Source organism: Cottoperca gobio, chromosome 5 (genome assembly GCF_900634415.1).
Source record: "Cottoperca gobio chromosome 5, fCotGob3.1, whole genome shotgun sequence".
Classification (NCBI taxonomy): Eukaryota; Metazoa; Chordata; class Actinopteri; order Perciformes; family Bovichtidae; genus Cottoperca; species Cottoperca gobio.
Window position 1 is genome coordinate 14,157,541 of NC_041359.1, and position 17,078 is coordinate 14,174,618.

At 40.5% G+C, this 17,078-nt stretch overlaps 1 protein-coding gene across 3 annotated transcripts in view; it reads left to right on the forward strand.

The window, feature by feature from the left end:
* Positions 1–586: 586 nt before the first annotated feature.
* foxj3 (forkhead box J3) overlaps positions 587–17,078 on the forward strand; it is a 71,766-nt gene continuing 55,274 nt past the window's right edge. Inside the window, exon 1 of one of the 3 annotated variants that reach the window (XM_029431402.1) lies at positions 587–872. The gene's annotated coding sequence lies outside the window, so the exon portion shown is untranslated. The remainder of the gene's footprint in view (positions 873–17,078) is intronic. The other 2 variants (XM_029431401.1, XM_029431400.1) reach the window with 2 other exon arrangements.

The following is a 17,078-nucleotide window of genomic DNA, read 5'->3' on the forward strand; positions in this document are numbered from 1 at the left end:
CATCTACTCCACTACATATCAGAGGCAAATATTGTACTTCTTACTCCACTCCATCTATTTGATAACTTTAGTTACTTTGATTGATTAATAATACAAAATATAAATCAACTTATAATGTATTATGAATTATTACAGATTTAACCACCCATCAGTATATCAAGTAATACAAAGCTCCACCATTATTAGCTGTAACATTAAAGTGATGAAATAATTTTAATCTAATATTGTAATATGTATTATTCTGAAATGGGCTATCCTGCACAATGAGTACTTATACTTTTGGTATACATTTTGGTTCTAGTACTTTTGTAGGCCTACTTTTCTAAAACTATTTTGAATGCAGGACCATAACAGAGTATCTTTTACACTGTGGTATTACTATTTTTTTCTTAAGTAAAATATCTGAGTACTTCTTCAATTACTTTTGATAGGCAAGCTATTGTTTGGGTGCAGCTGCTGCTATTTCTACTGCGGGCTTATGCGTACACCACGCGCTAGTTTCTGTGGCGGCAGGGGTGGTGAGAGAGAGAGAAAATAAACCTTCATGTGCGTCGTCGTATTTGAAAGTAGTTCCGGGCACTTAACCCAAACGGGGGAGAGTCCCGGATGTTGGCTCGGCCGCCGAGAGAAAGGCGAACGGGAGAAGGCGGAGAGAAGCTGAAGAGGGACACCACGGCACCGCGGGCACACCGGTGAAGCTAAGGCTACAGAGCTTCTTTGCACAGGACGATAACGTCAAGAGCACAGGACACTCCTGGGGAGCCCCTGCTAGCTGAAGAAGAGGAGGTGGAAGGAAGGGGAGGGGGCAGTTACTCTGAAACTACCGTCAGGATTTACAGAGAGAGCCACCGTCACAGCAGCTTTCACCCAGAGTAAGTGAGCTACACGGGCATGGAAGTTGAACTAAGGCCCACGAAATGGACGACTTTAACGGGGAAGAGAGCTGCACTGAAGTTCTGGGGATTGAGCCCGGTGAACAGGCCTTGGCACACAGCTTTCCGCTCGCTGTGGCGGGGCGTGCGGTGCGGGGGACACCTTTTTCTCAGAGAGCCAGTCTGTGTTTCCCTGTGGTCAGTGTTAGTACACCCCGGCCGTGTTGCTGTAACTCTCCAAGTTGACAGCTCTTGCGTTAGCCTGCTGCTAACACCGCCGTGCAACCGGTGACAACTGACAGGGCAACTTTGACAGCTAGCTAGCCAGTTTTGGTAGCCTGCTAACTTTAGCTGAGCGTTGTCGGTGCTTTCTCCTGGGCCAGGACTAGGCGTGTGCGTGTGTGTTTTACTCACATTAGGTGGATATAATGACCTATCCGAGCCCTCCAACAGCTATCGTTAGCTAGCTGTTTGGTATGTGAGACGTTGTGTGTCCTGCATGAAGTGTGTGTGCGTGTAGAAACCCAGTGTCATTTGGCTTTCCTGCATGCACTGATGGTATTTGACTCACAGCTGTTGCAGTGTGTTTTCTCGTCTGTCAATCGTCTGTTTCTCAGACGGCTGGTAAATTCCTCTTGAAAATAATGATCCTAGTGTATAAAACTAGTCGATCTTTTGTAAGAAGGCGCAGGTTTGTCGTGTGGCTGGACAATCAACAAGTGCAAAGCGTGTTTCAGGTGAATTTTATGCGACTGAATATAATCTCCAGACTGCCTTTGCCTCTGGTGGTGGTATACCCTTGTGGATTGCCCTGAGATGGCACAGACTGTGTTGCAGTTAAATATTTGGACCTGCAGTGCAAGACATTTCTCAGGGCATGCCTCTCTTTGCTTTGATGTTTCACCAGTTGGTGTGCGATCACTGATTAGTTAATGCCACGACTTTAAACTAAACAGCTGTGGCATTTGCGTGCAGCTGTATACAAAACGGTGCCCTTGCTTTATCCTAACGGCCTTTTATTAGAGGATGGATGACTGAACTCTTAATTTGCCCCGCTGTCAACTTGTGCAAGTTTTATCAATGAAGTCACGTTGTTATTTTAACGATCGAGGCGCACATTATTAGCTGATAATAATATACTCTAACGCTTTCAAGTTCATCTTGTCATAAAGCCAGCATAAACAGGTTGAATTTATAACTAAAACAAAACATTGTAAATTCCTCCACAATATCCCAACACTGCCAGACCTTCTGCTTCAACTAACAAAATGCCCATAGCGTTAGTCAGCACCCACAATCAAAGGTCAGACCTGGTTTGCTTAATCACCCATCCTTTAAATAGCAGGCCTACAGCGAGCTGTCTGGATCAGGCGATCTGTGCATGCAGCTTTAGAAAGACACATGGTGTTTGAGTCTTGATGTTACTCCATCCAGGTAAGCAGAGCCAGAGTAGCTTCATTTATCCTATTGTCTAGAATTTGGCATGCCACTCTGTCTTATTCTGTGAATTGTCCTACTGCTGTACTTTCCGTTCTCTGAGGCTCCATGTGCAGTTTATGTGAAATGGCATCTTATTCCAGAGTCCCTCGCTCGGTCGAACACTGAAAGACATCTTAACTCCTTCACAGGAAATACTTAAATCCTGCATGCCATTCATGAAATTCAGTTTTATTTTTTATTTCTTTATAGAAAGAGTGTTTTTTCAAGCATTAACTTATGCCAATTGAAACAACTATGTGAAACACAGCAGTGGAATAATTGGCATAGACAGTGGAAGTGACATTTTGCTGTTGTATGCAGGCTGGCTGTTAAAGAATAGACCTGGTGTGCAGCCGATGCTTGCTTTATTACAGATTTCGTGCAGAAATGTGAATCACGGCACAGGCATTGTAGAAATTATTCCTTAGAGCTTTACTGTAGCATCCATCCAACTCTGTTAGTTTATTATCAGTGTGGTGATTCAGTTCCGTTAATGACTCGAGATGTTGTGCAGCCCAGACTTAAAGGCTCCTCTTTATGCAAGATTTTGGTTATATATATATATATATATATATATATATATATATATATATATATATATATATATATATATATATATATATATATGCCTTTTTAGTAGTTATTATTTGCTATTTTACATCAAATTGAGCAGAGTGAGTGACCTTTTTTTAAGGATCCCTTTTTTTAAAACAACCTCAATGTTTTTGATAAATGGATTGAACTGTTGTATAGAGAATTACACATCTGTTTATTCTTAAAGTAACCATTTCAAAAGTGTGAATTGGAGGATGTGATACAGCTTCTCTTTAATGGCGGTTTTAGTCTACAGGTGTATGAGAAATTGCCTAATGGTTTGAAAACACTACACCTACTTCTTCAAGGTCTTCCTGTGTTTTGTGTATGGCGGCAGTTAGCACATTCATCTATCACCTCTGAAGAAAAATGACTTATCATCTGTAAGGTGATACTGTAATTTAATAGATTAAATAGAATAGTGACTTAATATGGTGCTAATTTGGATAGATGTCAAGGGTCAGCAAGCCAGTATAGTAGAGAGACTTCAGAAAAGGTTTCTACTTTTAAATACAAGCTCCTCATTTTGAATTCAGTGTGTGGCCCTGTGCCTAGCCCCGTCTCACTGAGAGGCTTTTTAATTTCTCCCCTTGTTGAAGTGATTATTCAAATGGCCATCCGTGAGATGCAGTTATCAGACTCCTGGTGGTAGTTGAGCCTGTGGCAATATGAACGCCCATCACAGCCCCCCTCTCCACCACCCTGTGTTGTTGGACTGCACCCAACAGGTACTCTCTGTAGCAACCCCTATTAGACCGCCACATCTTACCCCTCAGGCTGAAAACCTATTGTGTTATGCGATTGGCAGATGGCAATTTATTCATGAGGACGTCTGATATTTCTTTTTTGGCATGGTGTAGTGGTCATGCTGTTGTTCAAAATCCTCTGTTTAGTATTTTTACGATGACTTATTTTTGGCCATGTTTCAATTCCTCTCTGCTCTGAAATGTGAAGTTGTATCAGGCTTGAGTTTCTTTCTTTCTTTCTTTTCACTTCCCTGCCCATCATATTGCCCTTCAGTGTGTCTTTTACCTTGGATCGGGCAAAAACACCACTGGACCTTCCTTTTCTTCTTTTCAACATCTGTTAACTCTGCATGGAGGCTAGGTCGTCCTCTGATGAGGCTCAGGCCAAATGACTGTACAGTTTTGTTAGAAATGTCTCCCGTACTCTGCTTATCAATCCAGTGTGAAGTTTTGCTCTCATGGAAGCCGTGTTGGGGAGAAGGGACTGGCTCAGTCTTCATTAGCAACGTCGTGCTTCACTAGAATGCAGATGAGCTATGAAGCCATTCATCTGCTGGAAATGCCTCCCTGATTCCAATTTGAATCTTGTTTGCAGTCACATTGTGTGAGCCCACTTCCCCATGTTAAAGAAGTCTCTTTATGTGAGAGATCAGAGGGGGATAATTGCACTTAAGTGAACCTCATTTAGTGCTGGCCAGAGCAATTACTGTAACTGCAGTTCTAGGCGTTTTTTGGGAGCCTGGAGCAGCTGTCATTGAGTCTCTGTAGCTGAGATATCAAATGGTGAATAGAATGACATTGGCATGGCATCATGGGAATGGCAGATCCTTGGATGGATTTTAATTAGTTTATGCAGGTTTTTGCCCAGCTCCTTTTTTTTTTTTTTTTTACATCCGAAGAAAAGCGTAATTAAAAATGACAATTAGAAATGCATTATTTTTTAGTAATGATTAAAAATAAATTATTCTCAAGGTGCTGTAAGGTGAAAGAAGCCAGTACTCTTTCTTCAGGCAAAACCCCCCCGGGCTTGAGATGTTTTATCATTAATGTTATTCAGGAGCCAAATTTTGAGTTTTGCTCAGCTGGGTGCTTTAATCTATTTTTGCTGTAAATTAATGAATTTTTAAAGAGCCCCTCGCTAGATACGGGTGGATGTGGGAATGCAGCACCGGTTCAGTTTTCAAACAAGCCTCTACTCCACCGTCAACCCCACCCCTTCACCACCCCTTCACCACCCCTTCACCACCCACCCTCCTCACGGGATGGAGAGAGCGAATTTACTGAAGCACTACACTTTCATTTTTTATTCATCCAGCAATACACTGCCTAGTTCTCCTCATCCCACCCCCTTCCCAGTCTATTGAGTTGAATCTGTCAGTGAACTAGTCCTATATGCCCCAATTCTCGTCCTTGGTTGGAATTGGATGTGGACATGAATCAGTGAGGGAAGTATGTGATGTTTAATTCAACTGGTTCGCTGCCTAGAATTATCGGCATATTTGCTCAGAACATGTTTTATCTGAAAGTGTTTAGCCATTTATTTTCCCAGTCTGACTAATCAGGGCCCGTCTTTCTACGGGGGAACTACTATCACTACCTACACCAGAGCTTGCTGTGTAAGTTTCAAAAGTATAGGTGAAAATTGTTGGGGTGGGGGATTTGTGGCTTTTGTAGTGCGTGGTGGTTTCTGTGACTTATTCCAGACTTGTCGTCGCAAAAGACAAACATTTTTTACGGCAAGTCTATTATGAATGTTCGCTTTGATCTTATCTCTGCATGAAGTTCAAGCCTATGAACTGGATGAGGTACATTTTCAGAAATGTCTACATAAAAAGAGAATATGTGCTAGGTTGGACGTCAGAGGAAATCGGCCTCCAACAAAGGGGAGTTAACGTGGTGCTTGATGTAAAACAAAAGATTTTAGAGTAAATGCGCTGCTGTGTCATTTGAGATTTTACTTACTCGGTTTCCAATGAATAACCATGTCCTAAACAAGTAGCACCTGCTTGACTTTTCAGTGCCTTCAAGGATTTGATAATTCATCATATCGCATGCTTTGTCCTTGAGTTTTGATAGGCCCTCAGTATCAGTGTATTTCTCTTAAGCTTTTTTGTTCTTTACTCAGTAGAAGCAATTGATATGCTTATATGATTCACACTCTGAGGAGACTTTCGAGCTGTGTGCAGGAAGAGAAGCTCGCTAAGCTGACACAGCTTAAGTAATAAGAACGGGGCTTTCATCATTGTATTTGGTATCTGTTTTAATCATTACAGCGGCTCCTGTGGCAGATACAAAATTCACTTCCAGGTGAAATGGCAGAATACATACAGACAGTTTTAATATAGAAGAGATGGAGCCTTCTGTTAGTTTTGAACGGGGAATATTTTAAACAAGAAAAGGCAGCACCAACAACTGGTGAAACAATGCAGCTTTGTCTGCAGATCAGCAGCCACAGAGCTGTTATTTATGACAGATCATAGAAATGGGGGTAACGGCCCCTGTACTAAAATCCTGTAGAGAAATAACAATTTAATAACATTATATTCCCCAAATGTTACCCTCTCCTCCATTGTGTGGACAAAATGCATTTCAGGGCAATTTTAGATGTGCTACAATGACAAGTGCACAGTCGTCATAAACCAGATTTGATTGATACTAGGATTATCTGTGAGGCGGTGGTTGGTGCATGCATATGAGCATAGATGAACACTGGAATTTGGGAACAGTTCACCAGAATTATAGATATACTTAGTGACTCTTGATTTAAAGAGATAGAAGGGTTGGCTGGTCAGTCACTTGTTTACAGTCAGTTTTGTTAAACAAAAGCCAAAGTGAGTCAAGGTCTCCTTTTTAATTCACCTGCTGAAGATGGTCATCGATGTTTGGTGGGATAATCTCTTCTTTAGTAGGTACTTGCTTGTTTACTGCAGCAGTATTAGTATTCGTGAAGGAAGAGTGCAACGCAAATTGCAATTATGACAGCCTCATAGATTTATTGGCCTTATGCTGTGTAGTGTGCGTGTTCCATGTGCAGCAATGTAGTAACACTGAAGAATTTCTCACATGTTTGGAAGTCAATCTGCAGACTCGGAGAGGAAAGTCAGACAGGGTCATGTTTAATTAAGTCCACAGTCCGAAGCCTGCCTGGTAGGGTTAAATAGCGCAGTCTTGAAGACTTAGTTTACTCCCACATCACTCAAGTTCCTCCTCTGCTGACAGTAAAGTGGTGGGAGACGGATCATTCATCATGAAGTCACAAGACGGGGCACATTTCAACAGCCGTTTGTCTGTTGATCAGACCTGAAGGCTGTGTGTAGCTTCTCCATTTGTTTTCTGATTTTAGACAATGTTAATGTGGGCCAGTCCAGAAATAGCTTCATGTAGAAGTTGGAGACTGTGTGTGATGTGGTGTGTGAGGCTCATGATCTGTAAGTGCGAGTGCCAAGTTTTGCAGATGTGGTATTGGTTGGGAAGGAGCTGTGTTGGATCTGATTGACCCGATGATTAACATTTCTTTCTTCATACGTCTTTATTTTGCCTCATTGTCCTTTGCATGCTCAGCAGAATTGCACATCATAAACCTTTCTGTTGTCATCATTTGTCACTTTTCTTTGCATGAAACCTGATGGATTAGCCTTAGATGTAGTACTTGGAGTCTCCATCCGTGATTCAGAAAATCCCTAACGGAAGCCAAGGATTCTCTCGGTGGAGTTGGAGGAAATGTTGATCTGTGTGTGTGGACCAGGAAACCCACACAAAAGTTGACTCGCTCTTGCCCTATCATTCCCACCCAATTCCCTCTTTCTTCCTATCGCATGTAGTCGGTCTCTTGATTATTGTTTCATTTAGTGTCCTCACTTCTTTTTCTTTATCTCTCTATGCGCCATACTCTCCTGTGCTCTTCACTTAACAAACAACACGTCTGTAGAGAATTCAGAAGAATGCATCTTGTTACTCAGATGAGTCATACTTCCTCTGGCCTGCATGCCTCTCCCGCAGGGTGGATGAATGAGAGGGCGGAGAGGTTAGCCGGAGGAGGGGCTCAGTGGCTGAGGCAACGTGGTTTGCGCCAGTTGCCCAATGTAATTAAGAAAGTATCGGTGCGTTTGCCACAGGGTCTGAGACGTGCACATCAGTGCCGGCTCAGAATGTGCCTGTCCCTGCGTGGCTGTGTGACTGACTGCTTTGACCAGGCTGAGTCACAGCCTTCAAAAAGTAACTGTTTGGAAATCCCATGCCCAACTCTGACACCACATGTCGGCCACTGTGCCAAGGTGCTGTGGCACTGCAGAGAAACGAGACTGCACCTACAATCTGAGAAATCTGCTTTACTGAAGGAAACTTGTATGGTGGGATGTAAAGACTGTGGAAGAGTTTGCATACAGTTACTAGGAGTAAATGTTCCTCAGAAGGTGTGTGTGTGTGTGTGTGTGTACATTTATGATGCAGTTATGTGTGTAACCCTCCAGTTTTCTGGTTTGAATTCTGCATCCAATTCTGCTTGATATTTCATTGTACCACAAAATGCAAAGAGTTGTAAGTAAAGTTGATTATCTTTTTATAATACTAATGAAATGGTATCTGTAAACCATTAGGCCCCTCCCATACCTGCTCTGCTCTGCTTGGTCCCCTGCCAAAATCTATGACTCACAAGAGACTGAATGACCTACTTTTTAAGTCTTCTAGGAGTGCCAGAAGATCTTTTTTATTTGCAAGACAATACAGTGGGTAAATATAAGTCAATTAAAATGCACTTAATGCATCCATTTTTGGATATAAGCACCTAAAGGCTGTGTCAGCATGGCAGCAACCTCAGAGGAATCCCTTCATTATCACAAGGAAAGAAGATATGTAGTAAACAGTCTCGATCTCATTAGAAGCAAACTGAGTTTAAGGCCACACTGGCTCTCATCAAGCTAATTTAAAAATATAACTCATTTAAGTGCTTTCATAATCCTGCAATATCTGTGTGCTTTTATATTGCACATTCCCAGTTTATCCAGGCTGTCAGAGATTATGGTCTCTACATGTAGACAAAGCATTTATTTACATGAATCAGTGAAAGTCGCCTCAAGGCCTAGTCTAGTTTGTTTTGGTAATGACAGAGTTTTGTCTGTACTGGCAAGGTTTAAGTTTGAACAGTTGCTCTTAAATATTATATGGATTAGAACAGGAGATAAAAATGTTTGGGTACAGAAGCGGTCTCCCTAATGCCTGCTTTATATTTTGTCTATACCTCTGAAAAAAGAAAAAAAAGGATGGGATCAAAAGCCATAGGATCACTCGGATGGTTTCCGCTGGCTGTTGATTGGAAAAAGATGCCGCTTTGCAGTAGATGGAATTTCCACTTTAATCGCTAATTGCCGTTTTTTGGTCGTGTTGTCTCTCATTGAAGCAGAAACAAGCTGTGCAGCTGAATGCGGTGTCTTGGCTGCTCTTTTCCCTTATACAAGTCTTGGCTGCTTTGATATGTCAGTTTTGTTTTAGTCTGCCGCCTTCGTCTTGACACGATTGGCCCCGCTCGCTCCGACCTCCTGGAAACCCCCCGGCATGCCCGCCCCAGGGTGTGTGTTCAGTCATTTATTCGGCTTCCTCTAAAAGACTGCCATGCCTTCACTTCCCTCTAGTTTCCCTCCTCTTATTAAGATGCAGAAGGCAGAGCGTTTGGTCTGAAAGGCTTAGTGCTGGGGGGGTTGCTGGTGTGTACAGTGGGGGGTTAGGGAGGGACTGCGAGCATGGGGACTTTAATGACTTAATGTGCAATGTACAGCCCGGCCACACTCCAGCTAAAGTCTACAGGCAGCTCAGTACTCTGATTTCTGCCTTTTTGTGTGAGTCCAGTCAAGGAAAGTAAAAAATTATGCTCTGACAAAAGTGACTATAATTAGAGAGGAACAAATTATCAAGTCTTTGGTCAATGCTGATTGCTGCTTGGGTTTATGCCCGATAATCCATATTTAGTCATCTAAAATGACAGCCTTTCTACAGTCTTTTTTATATATATATATATATTTTTAAATCTTGTCTTTTCTCGAATGAATTTTGACATATTTTTGATACTTTTTAAGAGGTCCCAGTGGTGAACCACTTTGAACACCACTCTGGCATTTTGATTTCCCTTCTTCTCTTATCAAACATTTTGCTTTCAGTGAAATCCTCCTGGTGACTTTATACAGACCAAGCAGGACATTTCTCAGTACAATACAATACATACTCAATACATTACCTTCATTGTCGTCTATATAACTATACTGTATGTACTCCGTCTGTTACAAAAGCATGTCATTGTATTTGCTGGTCGTGTGGTTTGCTAGAATATTTCTTCTGAGATCAACACTGATGATCCTGGTGCCCGTTTACTTTTTCTGTTATTGGCTCCAGCACAAAATCTGGTCACACCCAAAAACTTTGCTACGGCACCACATATTATTCCCCACAGAACCACACGTATGCTTTTCAGTCAAAGTACATGCAAATCCATTTTAAAGCTGGAACGAGCTGCATCGATGAATTGCATTTCAAGTAGAGGTAACACAGTGCAAACACACAAAGAGACATTAAGTGTCCCTTTGCATTTTGCAAACAAAACAAATACTTTATTTTGACTGAATACAACTTGATACTATAACATATGATATAGTTGCAAATGGCAGTGGCTACTTGTATACCTCTTGATTGTTCAGTTTTTCTTGAAACTTTTACAACAAAAACTGTAAAATACACACAAATCCCAAGAAAACACAAACATTGGATCAAGGATTTGGTAATATTTGAACTAAAATCATATAGACATACAGCAGGTTTATCGTGTGACATTAAATTGAAAAAAGGTTTTGGGTAAATATGTATAGGTTGATAAGAGAATTCAAATTTTTTTTATCCAACATTTCAGAAATGAAGAAAAGGTTTAGCAATTACATGTAAAGTTCCGTTTGAGAGATGAATCTGTTTGATAATTAGCTTTGTGTTGTGGTGGCAGTGGGTTTCTTATGACGCCGTCAATCAACCACCACACTCGCCACCTTTTACGTAGGGACAGTGAAACCCCTGGGAAAAAAATCTTTCAGGGTGGAACACCAAAATGTCATTTCTGAATGGCAGTGAAAACATTTTGAGGTCATTTATTTTATGCGCAGCAGATTGTGGTTTCACAGTCATCTCACCCTGCAGTCAATCATTGTTTTCTTTTGTATTTAGATTAATTTGTGATGCAGTGTGTTTCTAAAAGAGACCATACCCATTGTTGTTATTTCTGCAGGACAGTTCTTTGTCAGAAGATTATCCCACTTCCCATCTCACATTATTTTTTCTACATGGACAGGAACCCCCCTGCGTTGTCTTATTTTTGCAATAATCACTTATTCCCAATTTATTGCATCTTATATGTTCAAATATACTTTACTAGCAGTAATGAAGTTGGTTTCTGTATCTATAAATGTATCTATTCTCATCCTAATGCAGCTCTCTGAAAATATGGATCTGAAAGTCTTGATTCAAGTTCTCATTTTGAATTTCTCTTTATTTTGTTTATCTGCTGAGTATGAGTCAGAGTGGACTGAGTAGGATTTTCCTTGTCAAAAATGAAGACTGTGGATAGCAACAGATGTGTTTGTTTTGTTTCTTTGTTCTATTTCAAGAAGATATGGACAGGATATAAATAAGTTAAACTTTTAAAACATTTCCTTTTTTTCTGAATGACCTTTATACTCCATAGTTTGCAGGTCATCAAGGCTTAGTGGTATTTTACTAAAGTGAGGTCTGTGGTCAATACAGGGAACAATACAGGTCAGGTTAGGAGCTTGTACGGTATACTGTAGGTCTCTCTGCTCTTCTCTTTCTCTGTGACTCATTGCACATGATGCACCACTTTCACCAAGGGAGTCATCCTGCAAAATCTCCTCATTTGAAAACAAAACATGCACTTTTTTTTTGAGTATGTGACATTTAGTCATTGCTGTTTTACCTCACGTGCTGGTCAACAACGCTCTACGTTGCTGTAGTTCATAACAGTTAGACATATTGAGAAATGGAAATCTTTTGTACTTTGTGATGATACGCTGTCTTTGCTCTGCTGTTTTAACTAGGGCTCTTCTTAACATCCTGGCCAGCAATGAGGAGCTTTATTGACTTGTTCGTTGCTCATCATCTAGGCTCCTTTAGCTGTGAGATAGTCTGACTCACCGGATGTAAACTGCGGGTATAAGCCTGCCGATGGCTACATATTTTAATCAGCATTCTCCTCTTCTGCTATCTGCATGTTACCATTTTGCAAGGGCAGCGTCGCTGCTTCCTGTCATTGCACCTAAGACTATTGTGATTGGTTTAAAGAAATGCAAACAAGCAAGAAAGTCCGCCCCCCCCCCCAATACCAGAATGATAATATGTGGAGCCAGACCATTCTCCTGCGTTGTGGAGATAGGGTTAGCTATGCGAGACTAGTTGTGTTGTGGTTATGGACAGCATTTGTATTACAGTATTTAATAAATTGGAGCATTATTTCTAAATATGTCACCATGTTTATTAGCCATTCAAAATATGAAGTTAAACAAATGCTTATCCAATTGGGTTAATATATGCATTATTGTTTTACTAGAACATTATCCTTTAGGGTTGCAATTGCAATTTTATGTTTATTTAAATAGATAATTGTTTAATCTATAAAAAAGTCAGATAGTACTGCAACATGCCCATAACGTTTGACCTGTCTTCATCCTGCTTATTTTTTTTAAACCAACTGGCTACAATCTGAAAATATAAAGTTTACAATGATTTAAAACAGCTGGAACCAGCAAAAAGAAAAATCTTGATAAATACCTTTTTAATCGGTAATCAAAATTGTTGGCAATTGACTATTCGGTTGGTTGACTATCTGTTCCAGCACTAACACAATACCCTGCAACAAGAACAGGTTTTCAAGTATTTAGGATCTGATGCTAAATCAGATTGAGTTAAAACTGGAGTTATTTCATTACGAGAACTTTGTCATAATATCATTATAGATGGTTGTTGGTGTTTTTAAAATGATCACCCAGCTGTAGCTGTCTCACTAACGGACTCTAATAAAATCAAAAGGACCGGTTGAGAAACCATAACATGCACTAAGACAAAGATGGTCATTGGTCTTAGGTGGGAATGGGGACTGATGGCACACAGTACCATAACTCGTGGTCTGGTCGTTCTCAGCTGAGCAGACTTGATTGGTAATGCACAGGGAGGGGAGCAACGTGCTGGAAGGTAGGACTTCTGTTTTTCAATTTATTTCCTGAATATAGATATATTTAAACTGAATACAGTGCAGTAAAAATTCTTTCTGGGGGAGTATCTTTGTGTTTGTTTGTGTGTTGTGTGTGTGTGTGTGTATTTGTGTGCGTGTGTGTATGGCCTGTTTAAGAAGCCTGCATTTGTTTGCTGGCTGTGTCTGGGGCCCAAGGTGGAGCTCTTTCTGTCAGATGAGTGAAGCTCTGCAGAGGCAGCCACTGGGAGTTCTGTTTCATCTCTTCTCATACTGCTGTGGAGCAGACATGCAAATCTGCTGTAATGAGCGTAGCCTGTGTGGTGGTGGTGGTGGTAGCGGGGGGGGTGGCGGCAAGGAGAGGGGGATGAACTCAGGAATTTAAAGTGGAGAAAGGGAAGGTGGGATGGGGGGGAGAGGAGGAGGAGGAGGAGGAAAGGTGAGGCGCCGACAGCCGAGCCAGATAGCAGAGCACGAACATTTTAAGGGATTTAGGAGAGGGTTATGTCAGGAGTGTTGGAAGTGACAGGAAGTCTTCCCTCTCAAATCAAACATTCATTAGCCCGCTGCGGCTGCTCTCTTCCCTTCGCTGTTGAAACATCGAGGTAAAGATGCAAATGGTGCCACGTTAATTAGCCTTATCTTTTACGCCAGCAAAAGACGCGGTGTGAAAAAAAACTGTGCAACATCATCATCACTGTTAGCAAATGTAATGAGGCTTTTGTGTGAATTCTTCTGAAAGTTTAATATCCTAAAATGTTTGTTTATGTATTTCCAGGGTTTGTGAATGTTTTACAGCTTACTACAAAGAGGTAACATGTTATCTTATCACAGCAACAAAACATTTTCAGGTAATATCTTGTGATAAGATACAATCCATGATGATTTAAATAAAAATAAAAATAATTCCTCTATCAAGTTGATTCAGTTTTCCCTATGTAAATTCTTTAACCGTCCATAAACTAGTTCTACTAATGATTTATGCAGATAGTTTAATACAGTGCTGTGGGTGCTTTGATTGCAGCAGGAATATTTCACCTGCCATCCAAACTGCAGTCGGTGAAGTGTGTCATAAACCCCATTAGTCTGTGCTGGGCTGTCCAATAACTGTGCCAATGTGATTTTATTCACTCATAAAGAATTAAATCCCCAGTCAATGTTTGGATGCTTTCGCCTCTGTCTCCATCCAATAATGTAAAGCACTCAAGACTTTTGATGAGCTCTGCAGATCGATCGGAGGTTAACAGCCACTTCACATAAGCTGAGACCTACAATATGTCATTATGGGGTCTTTAAATCTTGATAAGTATTCAGGGGGCATACTCGTAATGCTTTGCTTTTGCCCAAAGAGACAAAGAAACTATAAAAACCAGGATCTAAGAGTCAGAAAAATTAGGATCCTTTAGTGCATTTTCCACCACATTTCAAGAACCATGGAGATTAGAAAAATAAGACTGATAATGGATTAAAAAGCTTTGTCTGAGGCCAACAAAGCTTTTTGATGCACGGAGGTGGAAAGAGACATCCACAATGGAAAATATTAGTTTTGAGTAATATTATATATGTTCCTTTGCTTATTTACTTTTTCCTTAATTTACCGTTTCTGGGTTTTACCTTTTTTGGCACACAATTTATCAATAACTTTAACATGTCCATCTTGATTCTGAGGCTGGTGTTGGACTGGTAAATCATATCCACACCTGTTTTTGGACTATTACTGCAACTAACTATTTTTATTATTGCTTAATCTGACGCTTTTTCTTCTTTTAGATTAATCAATTAATTTTGTGGTGTGAAATATCAGAAAATTGTTTAAGATGATTTCTTCAAATGTCTTATTTTGTCAGTCCAACAGCCAAAGATATTCAGACTAATATGATATAAAACAGAAACAGCAGTTTGAGAGGCTAGAAACAGCATTTCTGCCATTTATTACATGAAAAATGACTTAAACTCAAAAAAAAAAATATAGAATATATATATTAAAATAGTTGCCAATTACTTTTCTGTCGATCAACTAACCGATTAGTTGACTAATTGTTGCAGCTCTATTTTAAACCACCAGAAAGTCGTATTTTAGGAGCAGAGACTTGAGGGAAATCTAAATGAAGTTGGACCTAGGATTTGACTGACTTTACCTTAACAATGTCAAAAGCAAGTTCTTTCACAAGTTGGGGGTGAGCTATTGACCCATCATGGCCAATATGATGCTAGAGAGCAGGAACACATGTCAGCAGCCCACACAGCTTTGAAATTGGACTTCCTCATTGGAAAACACCACAGCCAATTGCACAATAGTAGTACAGTCTCTCCCTCCGCGCTTGCCTCCTGTCTGACAGCACTCTCAGATTGTTGCCTGACTGCTTCTTCACACTGAAGGGAGCTCCAGGATAGTCCAGCACGTCAGGTGCACTGGGTGGGGACGCCGCTGGAGTTTCTCAGAGTGTCTGAGGCGGCTGTGGCATTTATGTGTCACTGACTGACTATCGGGTTGACTATTACTCGTCCTAAATTGATCCGTGCCGAGTGGTTAGCTGACATTAAGGTTTAATCTCGTTCTTTAAAAATAAATTGACAAATATCATGTCGTAATATTGAAATATGGACTGAGCTTGGTGTGTGACATTTGTAGTTGCAAATGCTTTATTTAGCACAGTTCAGTGTTAGGGGTGAGCCGGTTATTAGTTTATTATTCACTTCACTATTTGTTGTAAGGATGCTCAAGGACCTCCATAGTGCTTTGCATGTTGTACCCCAGTGCATTTAATCTTATGATGTGATGCATTTATGTGCTGGTGAGAAAGGTGGCTGCAAAACGACAATCTTCTTCTTTATTAACCCAAGAAGCTACTCGCTTCACATGATCTTTTTCATAATGTCCATGTTTTAATGAATGCATGAAGTTAATTTAATATAATTGTCATGCCATATCATAGCACATCCCTGATGGGATTATAATACAGCTTTACAAAACATCAATAATGCACCACTTGTACAATGATGAGTTGTATTTAATAATTGCTGCCCTACTGATTTTTGACAAGTGCAAAATAAGTGTTATTAGAGCTGCAATAATTGTCGATTAATCAGTTGTTGATTGACAGAGAAATTAATCGTCAAAGTCATTTTTTAATTAAAAAACTTGAATGAGAATCCTCTTCCTGGTCTTAGTAAATTGACACCTTTGAGTTTGGACTGTTGGTCAAATAAAACAATTTAGATGACGCTGCCTTTGGGCAGGAAAATATGCTATGTTGTGTTCTTATTTTCCATTAGGCCACTATTCTATAGCAACGTCGTCTCTTATGAACATAAAAAGCACATTTTCTACATACTGATGAATGAAAATCAAAGTTATTTAAAGAAATGTAATCAAACTTCATAAAGGATATTTATTTCAAGGCTATATTATTATAATGGGCATCAGGTTTTTCTTTGTCTTGGTTTTTCCACTGAATCACCATCAACCACATGTGGTGTTAGCTAATTTGGGATTAGTGGCCAAATAATGCCAGTAGCAAATCCATAATTTACCTAAAAGCCTTCAGAGGCTGAGTGCCACTGTGTTTGAGTTGCCATTAAATCTCGTCTTGTCAGTTTAGTAGTGGAAGCCAAAAACCTTTTGACTGTAGGCCTAACTCGTGTGTCTGTTGTTTATTATGGTAAATCCTCTGGTTGTGTGATGCCCTATTGAAGTAACCTCACAGTGATGAATCCATTTTTTTGGGTAGGCGTTTTTTTGACTGCAAAGCTTAAACCAACAATGACTGCTGCGTACCTCCCACCCCCCCCCCCCCCCCACCCCATATCCACACCCAGATAAATAGCAACATTGTCTCCAGGAAACCAAATTAATTTAAATGATCTGGAACGGTGCAGAGTGAAGAGAACAGGTATAGACAACGACAGATGTCCGTTCCACCTGAAAACAAATTCCTGGTCTGTCATACAGCGCTTCAGATGGCCTGAGCAACATGTTTTATCCACTGCTCTCTTCTTAATCAGCAGTAGACAAAAACCAAGCTGCTTCCAAATTACCATGGAAGTCATCTGGAGAATGGTCAAGGAATTTATTAGCGTGTGTAAACACAGACAACTCCTGGTGACGCAAGACAGCGCTAGTTAAATTCAACAGCTGATTGGTGTGCTGTGCTG